Source organism: Magallana gigas, chromosome 4 (assembly GCF_963853765.1).
Source record: "Magallana gigas chromosome 4, xbMagGiga1.1, whole genome shotgun sequence".
Taxonomy (NCBI): domain Eukaryota; kingdom Metazoa; phylum Mollusca; class Bivalvia; order Ostreida; family Ostreidae; genus Magallana; species Magallana gigas.
In genome coordinates, this window is record NC_088856.1 from 362,357 (window position 1) to 374,375 (window position 12,019).

At 35.5% G+C, this 12,019-nt stretch overlaps 1 protein-coding gene and 1 long non-coding RNA gene across 2 annotated transcripts in view; both read left to right on the forward strand.

Moving 5' to 3' along the window:
- The window catches only part of LOC136274309 (interferon-induced protein 44-like), a 110,960-nt gene that overhangs the window by 56,716 nt on the left and 42,225 nt on the right, over positions 1-12,019 (forward strand). The gene's annotated exons all lie outside the window — the stretch shown is intronic.
- On the forward strand, positions 5,274-7,747 carry LOC117689209 (uncharacterized). The gene is made up of 4 exons (XR_004601519.2): positions 5,274-5,472; positions 5,944-6,013; positions 6,603-6,677; positions 7,158-7,747. It is a non-coding gene; the product is annotated as an uncharacterized lncRNA (long non-coding RNA).

Genomic DNA, 12,019 nt, shown 5'->3' on the forward strand with positions numbered 1-12,019 from the left:
TATAGGACGGGTACAAATTACGGGGAGTCTTACTATTTTTCTATTGCGGGAGATACATGTGCAGTTCAGCCAGTGATGTTTTGATATTTTATTTGTGAAACTTTGGATTTTTATCGTAATGTGAATAAACTGTTAATAATTCTACTTTGTGTTTCTATTAAACTAAAGCGTATGCTTTAGAGGTTGGAGCATTATTATCTCAAGGAATTAGTTAAAATATGAGTTAATTACCTGTGGATTTCATAGTATAGAGCCGTTTACCGCTCGACGGCGCTACAACTGGTGGCAGCGGTGGGATCATTATACTTTTTACGGGTTACGGATATTAATTGTGAACTTTTGTGAACTATTCTATGCTGGATATTAACATTTTGTGACAATGGAATTAAATCCGGGAAATTCTGTGCAAAGACAGCGGTTTGTTAATGTGATTGATTTTGATGAAAATGGACATCGTGTGGTTGTGGGACAAATGGACCTATTTGCTCACAAAGAGTGTCCAAGTTGTTATTTAATGTTTAACCGTAAGGACAATTTCAACTGCGCCAAGCGAGGAAATAAAGATATTTTCTTCTACCGGTGCCCGTGCTGCAAATGCAGAGTGAAAGCATTTCCGGAGGAAATCGTAAACTATTAATTTTCAAACTGGATCCGTTTGTGACATTTGTGTTTTTAGTGCATTGTGCTCTTTTTCTAAAGATATTTCAAGGTGGTGACCGCACTATATAATCTCCAGCTAAGATGGATTTCACGAATAGTACGCCTACTAATGTACCACAAACTACGCCAAGACCAAGAACTTCTGTAAGACAGAATCTGATACAGGATTTTGAAAATGAATTACCGACTCCTGTTGTCACCAATTCGCCCCCTGTTCAGGAGATATTTGCGAACAGAGAGAACTGCACTGAGGTGGAGCATGAGAGTTCATGGTATTCAGGACTTATGTATTGGACATGTGGAATATCTGCATTAGTATTGACTGTGTTAAGCGTGTTTCGTTATTCTCCGCAAAAACTGTTGTTACGTTTGACTCATGAAGCGCTAGGAAATATATCGATAATATTTTTGGGCATAATTGTGTGTGCAATTTTGTGGAAATTGTATCAGTCTACAAAGAGAAGGACTGCCCGGATACCTAATATGATGCGAAATACTTTAACTGGAAGAACTTCAGATCAGGATACCGCGAGTTATAATGAGGAGGTTGGATTGACAGGATCAGGATTAAACCTTCACGTCAAGCGCACGTTTAAAGGAGAAGGAACAGAAGTGTGGAGTGAATTTGTGCGATATTTTGAGAATGTTGCGACATTAAATAACTGGTCTATTGATATGAGGCGCAGAGTTCTCATCACTACTTTCCGTGGACAAGCGGAAGCGTTCGCATACGGATTACCGGACAGTATTTTACAGGACTATAACCAGCTAAAACTGCAGATGGACACTAGATTCGGACATACTGCGATGAAAGAGAGTTACATAGTTGAGGCAAAAATGCGAAGGAAGCTGCCTACAGAATCGTTCAGGGACTTTGCCCAAGCTATTGCTGACTTATATAGAAGAGCTCATCCCGGAAATCGCGACTATGTGGAAGAAGCTAGCCTTAAAACTTTTATGGACAACTGTAATGCTGATAACGATTTCCGGTTGGCTGTAAAGCGCACTAGACCAAAGAGCTTACAGGAAGCGGTGACTGCGGCGATGCAGGAGGAGTGCATTCAAATGACGGAGAATAGGAATTTAAGAAGCAAGGAAAACAACCCTATTAGACCAGTTTACGGAGTTAGTGAATTCCCCAGGAATGCCGAAGTTCCAGTTACTAAGAAACCATACCGCGCGGAGTCAGAAGAAAAGAGAAGGATAGCGAAAAAGTGCTTCGGATGTAATTCTGTTATGCATTTGTACAAAGACTGTCCAAAGCGGAAAATCACTAATGAGAAATCTTTAAATGTAAGGGTGTCGAGGCAGTAGGCCATGTGTCGGCACAGCATTTAGTGAAGCGGCCTAGTACAGGAGAATTACAACATCGTGATGATAGCAGTGAAGAAATATCTGCAGTGTCAACGCAAACAGATGTTGAAAATTTGCACTTGAATTATGATTCTAACGATGAAAAATGTCAAATTATGGAAATCAGAGGAAAGCAGGGAATGAGGTTAGATGGCTTAGTGGAAGGCACATCGTTAGAGTGGAGATTTGACACGGGTGCAATGAACACGTTCATAACAGAAGATGTTTATAGGAGCATTCTTCCAGAACATAGACCTGTGCTGGAGCGCGCTAAAAAGCAATTTACTACAGCCGACGGAAGAAAACTTAAAGTCATTGGAACTGCAAAAATGTTGTTATCCTTTCCAGAATTTCAAGTAATATTTCGTGTGTTTGTGGCAGACGTAAAATCAAATTTACTTGGCCAAGATTTTATTAGCAAATTTCACTGTCAATGGGATTATTGTTTTAATGTGTGCCACCTTAAAGCAGATGCTGATGGAGTATTGCGGGGATATTCTATTGTTAGCGTGGAGGATAATGTCGTACCAGCGCATCATGAGAGTGTTTTAAAAGCTACATTTAACAGTAGTGTAGATACTAGTGATGGGATTTTGTTACCTCTAAAAACATTTGTACTTAACCATGGATTAGCGGTTGCACGAGAAGTAGTGAAATCTACATGTGGTGAAAATCATATATATGTGCGTGTATTTAATCCATGTGATCGTGACGTGTATGTACAGAAACGTACTGAGATAGCAGTGTTTGATCCTGTGGAAAATGTATCAACTGTGGAGATTCCGGAAGTATATAGCGTAATGTCAGGAGGCGCCGATATACCAGAGCATCTTGAACAGGTTTATAAGGAAGCATGTGAAAATTTAACTGAAGAGCAAGCGGCAAAGTTTAAAGACTTTCTCTTAGCTCGTGTGAATGCATTTGCGGATCCAAACAAACTAGTGGAGCGTGCAACGATTGGTGAGCATCGTATTAAGCTGAAGGAGGAGATACCTTTTAAGGAAGCAGTCCGCCGAGTTCCTATTTTTAAGAGGGAGATAATGGACAAGGAGATCAAGAAGTTAGAGGATCAAGGATTAATTGAGAAATCCAACAGTCCCTGGTCAGCTCCTATCGTGTTGGTGCAGAAAAAGGACAAAAGCTGGAGGCTTTGTGTTGATTATCGGAAATTAAATGCGAATACCATCAAAGATGCATATCCGATACCTCGGGTGGCAGATGATCTCGATGCCCTCTCTGGATCAACATGGTTTTCGTCATTAGATCTCAATATGGCATACCATCAAATTCCTATGAGTGAGAAGGATAAAGAGAAAACAGCGTTTGCTACACCACGTGGTGGACTTTACCATTATACAGTAATGCCATTCGGATTATGTAACGCACCAGCGACATCTCAAAGAGTGATAGAACATGCGTTGAACGGATTACAATGGAATATAACAGTGCTATATTTGGATGACATTATTGTGTACAGCCGTACTTTTGATGAACACTTAGAGAATCTTAGTTTAGCATTAGATAGATTACAGAGTGTAAACCGGAAACTTAAAGCAAAGAAATGCAACTTTTTCCGGCGAGAAGTAAGTTTTCTTGGACACATCGTTTCAAAGGAGGGTATTAAAACGGATCCTTCAAAAATTGAAGCTGTTAAGAATTGGAGAACGCCGGATAATGTGACAAAGCTTAGAAGTTTTCTGGGACTAGCAGCCTACTACCGGAGATTCATAAAAGACTTTGCTAAAATAGCAAAATGCCTACATATCCTTACTGGGAAAAATCAAGAATGGAATTGGACGCATGAATGTGATGCAGCATTTGAAACTTTGAAACAGAAATAAAATCTGCACCTATTCTTGGATATCCCGATGTGACTGCTGGTGACTTCATACTAGATACTGATGCTAGTAATGACGCTATAGGCGCTGTGCTATCGCAAATTCAAAATGGAAGAGAAGTTGTGATTTCTTACGGAAGCCGTGTGTTGAATAATTCTGAAAGAAATTATTGTGTAACTCGGAAAGAAATGCTGGCTGTTGTGTATTTCGTTCAACATTTTAAACACTACTTACTTGGGCGAGAGTTTTTGCTAAGAACAGACCATGGATCATTAGTATGGCTCCATAAATTCCGAGAACCGGATGGACAAATTGCGCGGTGGCTTCAGAGACTTGGACCGTACATATTTAAGATTGAACACAGAGCCGGAAAACGACATGGAAATGCAGATGCATTGTCACGTGTTTCTTGTGAGGTGAACTGCAGACAGTGTAAACGTGAGAAAAATGAAGGAACTGAAAATCAGAAATATAAACACGTTTCTGAACTAAGAAATACCAGTACATATAATTCAACAGAAGTTAACAATCACGTGTTTAATTTAAGTGCATTGTTTAACGACAGCACAGATTCAGAAAAAGTATCGGATTGTGCAATTATTTCTCCTCTTAAGAGGCAGTCTACGATAGAACCATGCAAAATCAAAATTTTATAATGAAGGGTGTAGATTAATTTTCATAGTTTATCTGGATATATCTAAAGTATATTGTCTATTTTATCAAATTTTCATGGTTAAATTTATCTGCACCACTGAAATCCCCCAGATAAGACCATTTCTATTTTTAGCTCATTATTCATAATAAATTTCATGCATGAATAAGGCTAATTTCATAGAGTCATTTAAGTATTAAATAGAGTTTAATCATACATGGAGTCAGATTCACATAACATCTGATACAAATACCTTTGATTTGGTGCACACATATTTTTTAATTCATTCGTTGATTTTAAGCTAGATGATCAAATATTATAATAAGATAGGTAATGTCCAAAACACACTACTTCTCTTAGTAGGATATAAAACCTCAAGAAACGTTTTAAATTTAGAGTTTCTTGGTTCAAACAATAGAATTATCCATAAAAAATATATTTGAAAGGGAATTTGGTTGCAAATAAATATTAAGCTTATATTCCGGTGTTTAAATTCGGGATTTTTACAAATTAAATTATCTCCCTTTGTGGAACTCTCGTGTAAAGAAGATAAAGAAGAATGATTGGAGAAAGCCAGATGTCAACAAAATGGATGGTTTGAAATGTAGTTTTGGTGAAAATTGTAAAGAGAAAGCAGATAATATACTTTAGGATTGTAAGAAAAACACTTCAGCACACTTGAGATTTTTTAAATGTACCTCTGAGTCAGATTTTGTACAAATACCAGAATCATCGTGCTGGTGTGCATGGGTTGAGGCTGTCTGCATGGGTTGAGGCTGTCAATTTTCAGCGGGCGTACATGTGCTAAACACAGGCAGGAATATGGAATTCAGTGGAAAAGGAAAAGGAGAACATGATGTCATTCACTACATAAACAATCTCAATCTGGCATAATCGCGAGTGGAATTACATTCATTCAAAGCCGAGAGATATGGATGAAGCTGAGCACACATTTTCCAACTGGTTCTGGTAAGAAAAAATTGCCTTTACCCAATGACATAATTCTTAACAAACCAAAAATATTTATATAACAGTACTCTTATGTGTACCAGTAAATATTGATAGGACAAACTACATGTATGTATATGCATAAAATAAATGCACATCAATATCAGATTAAAACTGCCCCCCTCCCAATTTGATTAGATATCTATGGAAAAGATATACAGTTCAGTTTTTATAGTGGTATAGTGTTCTAAACTTAAAATTTACTTGTTGAAATACTCATACAAATTTGAAAACCTATTTTTATTATTCAAGGAATGAATTAGTGCTTTTATAAACCCATGCTTGATCTCAATTTCCTTACCTGTTGTCACTGATAAATTATTGTTTTGATTATGAACAAAAACTCTGTTAAATGAACCAACGTTTACGGGGAAATTAATGCATAATGGACACATCAGAATGATCAGATGTTTGGAATTTTACCATTAATAGGTGTTCGCAGAAAACGCATTGAGAGAAAACTGTGTCAAGATTAATACAGATCTGAAGGAGGAGTTGAAAGGTGTGTTTTTTACACAATTGATTGACTGAATTATTATGATGTATTCAACTCATAAAACTTTGTTGTACATTACATATGAAACAGAAAATATAAATACAAAGGAGTTGAGGAGTACTACATGTAAGAACAAATGTTGTCCAAAGATATTTAGGGGGGGGGCACGCCAGGCCTGGATCTTTCATTTAAGTATTTTAGAGAAAAACAGGTTTATACATAAAAATGTCTTAAAAATCAAAGGGAATTTCAAATGGTTAATGTATTTGTCCCATTAAGATACATTTGTAGCATTATAGTTTGTATTCATGCTAAAAACTTATTTAGCTGGACAACATTAGATTAACTGATAATAACAGTGTCTTTTAATGGTTAAAAATCTTCAATCATCTACACTTTATATTTAGTTATTATACAATATGTCTATTGAGAGTTCAACTAATCAACATTTGGGATATCCAATTGATACTTGTATATGTACATTAGATATTGTGTATGAAAATCAGAAATAAGATTTGGCTATATTTTTGTTAATATATAGACTACATATACATTACCGGTATATTAGATATACATTAAATGTACTCTTTTGTAGAAATATGCTGTTTACTAGAGAGAACTACAGATTCTGAAGCAATGGACGCTGATATATCTTTTTCTAACCCAAGAGGTATAACAGTGAAAAAATATTACATGATGTACAAGATGATTAATGACGCATACTTGGCATTATTATCATAGATTATCATAGATATTCCAAATATGAATTTTTTGACCCTTAAATTTTCATTATTGCCGCATGGGTGGTATATATGTTTCTTGAACTGTATGGTTGAATTTCAGTTTTACAGTTCAATGAGTTTAAATGTGATTCAGGCACAAGGACAATGCTAAATGTAGATAAAAGTCACTGTGATCATCTTAGGGATCGAGGTCATTCAAAGATTGGCTGCCACTTGAAATGATTATCATATGTAAATTTTACAATGCATAATTTTTTCTGAAATGTCATATAGTTGTTATGAAAGCTGTCAATGCTTTACATGTGTATTATAGTGGTACATATATGTGTGTATCCAACAGCTGAGTTTAGTCTAATACTTTGAATACATATATTTTAATGAATATACCGGTATATATTTATTTTCAGATTTTGATCTTCTGTCATCTCAGAAAACTGTGGGGTCTGATCAGTCCAAAGATGAAAGAACAGAGCATGAAATCTTAAATGAAGCTGTGAAATTATTGTCATATGGAAAGTACTCCCCTGTAAAATCACAGCCATCTATGAATCTTGATCAACTTCAGTATTCAAAGAGAATTGTGATACATGCATGAATTCATATTATTATATTTTCATGTTAAATACTACTCGAAAACCATTGTCAACCTCCGCTTCGCGTCGGTTGACAATGGTGTCCTTGGGGTGTCATTTTCAACTGTTACCCTCCCAAACAGGCACTATTTATATAATGTTAGTCCTCTAATAGCACTACATGTGTATGAGTTGATGACGTAAGTCTTCTAATAGCGCTACAGGTATAAATTGATTATTTTAGGCCATTAATAGACAAACATGTATCAATTGAGGATGTAAGCTAGATAATAGCACTTCATTTATGATTTGATGATAAGAGTTGTCTAACATCACTTGTATGAATTGATGATGTTATTTGGCCAAAAGTGCTACATGTATGAATGTTGGCTAGTAGCTCTACATGTATGAATTAATGATGTTAGTTATTTTGATAATTTTATTTGTCTAATAGTGCTACAAGAAGGAATTGATGATGTAAGTTTGCTAAAAACATTACATAATTAATATATGAATTGATGTTGTCTGTTCTATAATAGCATTTCATGTACGAATGATGATGTTAGTCCTCTATTAGCACTACACATATATGAATTGATAATGTTTTTGTACTAATAGCGCTACAGGTATGAATTGATTGTTATTTGGCCAATAGCGCTACGTGTATCAATTGAGGATGTAAACTTTATGAATGATTTGATGATAAAAGTTGACTTATAGCACTAGTGTGAATTGATGGTGTTACCTGGCTAGCTAATTGTGCTATACGTTTGAATTGATGATGTTCTTAGACTAGTAGCGCCACATGTATGAATTGATGAGGTTACATGTATTTGGCTAACAGCGCTACATGAATTAATGATGTTATTTGGCCAATAGTGAAACATGTACATACATGAATTAATGATCATTGTTGTCTAACATTGCTACATGTTTAAATTGATGATGTTATTTGGCAAATAGTGATTCATGTATGAATTGATGTTGTTTGGTTATCAGTGATATATGTATGAATCAATAATGTTATTTAGCTTTTAGTGCAACATGTATGAATGATGATAAAGGTTGTTCAATAGCACCACATGTATGAATTTATGATTTTATTTGACTAAAAGATAAGTGCTACATGTGTGAATTGTTGGTGTTTGGTTATTAGTGCTACATGTATAAATTGATGGTAATACATGTATTTGTCTAACAGTGTTAAATGTATGAATTGAAAATGGATGTCTTATACGGCTACATGTATAAATTAATGATTTTATTTGACAAATAGCACTACATGTATGAATTGATGTTGTTATTTGGCCAAAAGTGATACATGTATTAATTGATAATAGTTGTCCACTATTGCTACATGTATAAATTGATGATTTTACTTGACTAATAGCACTACATGTATTATTGATGATGTTATTTGGCTAATAGGGATACATGTATTAATTGATGATGATAACTTTCTAAATTTAAATTAATTGCACATCTCTGTCTTTTTTTCGTATGTAACTGAATAATGAATATTTCAATTCACTGATTTTGTATCTTTTTTTCTGAAATTAAAATTCTCTTTCCGATGTATTCATTGTAGGTTGAAATTTGGTTGTATTGCATATTTTATTTCATAGCTTTGTAAACAATGGCTTTTCATATTTCATGAAAATAACTGCAATAATTTGGTCTTTGCTTTTTGCTCCATTTGAAGCAAAGGCTCATTACAAGTATTTCTTATTAATGAGTGTTACATGTAGGCTTTTCAGGATTTATTTTTTCATATCAGGTGGTTATATGTACATTTTGAAGTTTATAACTGTAACAAATAATCCATGAATATTAAACAGGTTATTTATTAAGTTAAAGATTGTTATTTGCTGTGTTCTTCTCAGATATCATCTTAACAATATACTTATGTTGTAAACTCTGCTCAAAAATACAAATGTATATGATAAAAAAAATGTTTGATATGTACATTCATTTAAATTTGAATACATGTAACATGAAATCCATTGTTATTGTATTTTAACAGTTTTATGTCAAAGCGGATGCTTATATAAATTGAGGTGCTGTGGGACATAATTCGATTTTAATATGGATTAATGTACATTGTGATTGAAATACTTTCACCGGTTTAAAATTTTCAAATTTTACAATATTTAACCAAAAAAGAGCTTTTAAAAATATTTGGAGAGGTAAAAGTTGTAAAAACCCAGAGCGGGAGTCAAACTCATGACTTACAAATTCGTAGTACACCCTCTAACCCACTGCGCGTCGCTGTTAGGTGACAAACTTAATGGTCCAAGTTTCCTTTCAATTGCAGCCCCCCCCCCCCCGCCTGAGGGCAATTCATAGTAATTCTGTGTGTTTAATTTGTAAGACTACTTAATTCTCCATTACTTCTTGTTTTATTTGGCAAGGAAAATCTAAATAATTATGTAATAGCATTTTTCTTACCCTAGATAAAAGTGCACCATGTCCACCCCAACCCCCTCCCAAATCCACCCACCCCCCAAAATTTCCACTGAATTTCATTTGCAACCAAATTCCCTCAACCAGATTAAAGACAAATAAAGACCATATAAGCTGACAAAATATTATATTAATTGATGCGTTTCTTGGGCAGTTATGCCAGTTTTAGTGCAAATAGGTCAATTTTGGTAAAATTTCAGTATTTTCATGAAGTTAAGGCCCACATATCTTTGTGTATTGTGTTTAGAAATTTAAATTCCTTATTATTCAGAATACCTATGGGTTTTCACAATGTGAAGAAACGGGTTTCATTCAATTGCAGTGTGTAATATTTCCGGTAAACTTAAAAGAATTGTATGCTGTCTAATTTTTCAAAAGTTCTATAAATAGAACAAGGGGAAAACCCAAGTGCCATCCGTTTCCATAGTTACTGATGTAATGTAATAAAAATCATTCTCATTATAATCAAGTTAGGTTATCATGAATATCTGTGCCAAGTCTCATGAAATTTCGATATACTTCCATTGATAGCCATTTGCATGGTTCTATGGTAGACTGCCTCTTAAGAAGAATCGGACAAACAGACCAATGAGAGCGAAGATTCGAAAACAGCCGGACGAACCCCTAAACCGAGCAAATATTCATGAGAAACAACAAAATGACCCTGGAATGCGTGTTATTTTACGTTGGATGGAAAAGAATGAAAAACCACCATTATCTACTGTGTCTGGTGAAAACTTTGAGTGCAAATTTTGGTATTCGAGATGGGATTTATTGTGTATTGATAAAGGTGTTTTGTGTATTCGCTGGATTTCAAACAATAGTGAAGAACTTAAGATATGCCTACCACGGAATCTGCGTCAAGTTGTGTTATGGCACCTTCACGACTCGAGAGTTGGAGGTCATATGGGCATCAAAAAGACTTTGGAAAAAGTTAGAAATTCCGATTATTATTGACCTAGGATGCGTCAAACTGTTCACGACTATGTATTTGCGTGTGATGTGTGTGAAGAAAGGAAAAATCCGCCACGGAAAAAGAGATCACGTATGAAAACTTTCCTAAGTGGTGAAACATTTCAAAGAATAGCACTGGATTTAGCAGGACCATTCCCGAAGTCAGAAAATGGATATTCTTACATTCTTGTCGTGATGGATTATTTTACAAAATTTGCCGAGATATTTCCGCTAATGAACATTGAAGCTGAAACGGTAGCTAACGTTCTGTTTAAAGGATGGATAAAGCGATACGGATGTCCTGGATCTATTCATTCGGACCAAGGAAAACAATTCGAAAGTAGGCTATTCCAGGAAATGTGTCGACTATTTCAAATTGACAAAACTCGAACTACACCATATCATCCCCAGTCAGACGGAATGGTAGAGAGGATGAATCGAACAATAAAGGACATGCTATCTAAATACATTAATGCAAACCAAACCGACTGGGATCGTTTTGTGGACGGAATTGTTCTTGCGTATAACACCACTCCGCATGAAACTACACGGATTTCGCCATATAGACTAGTTTTTGGGAAAGAGGCTAAACTACCAATAAATGTTCTAACTGAAAATGAGAACTTTACAACTTCTGAGAAAGAGGCAAACAAAGCAGTTTATGTGCGTGATTTAGAAGAAAAACTTTCCACAATTCATGAACAAGCAAGGGAAATTACAAAAGAAGCATCTCAAAGACAGAAAAATTATTTTGATCGTAATGTACGGGAGACTAATTATGAAGTTGGGGAATTAGTACGAAGAAGTCAGCCAAAAGTCGGTAAAGGAGAAAAATTAAAACTATCAAGGAAATGGACTGGACCGTGGATAATAATTAAAAGACTAAGTGATGTGCTTTTTCAAATTCAGCAATCAAGACAATCAAAACCGGTTATAGTTCACGCCGACAACATCAAACCGTACCGAGGAGAAAGACAGCAGCCGCAATATACAACTGGCGAGACAGCGGAACTAACAAGACCAGCTAATGGATCCGAATATACAACTGGCGAGACACCAGATGGTCAACGACGGCACGCGCCGGACTCTGGCCGGCGGCGTTTGAAGTTACCGCTAGCTCCACCCCCGAAAACAGACGACTCAGATGTTGACCAATCAGAACCAAGTTTGAAAATGACCCGTAGGGGACGACCTGTAAGGAAGCCCATTCGGTACAGAGAATAGTCGTTATCAAATGTTGTGCGAGGATTGTGGAAAAACGTTTACATCATCTAGTAATT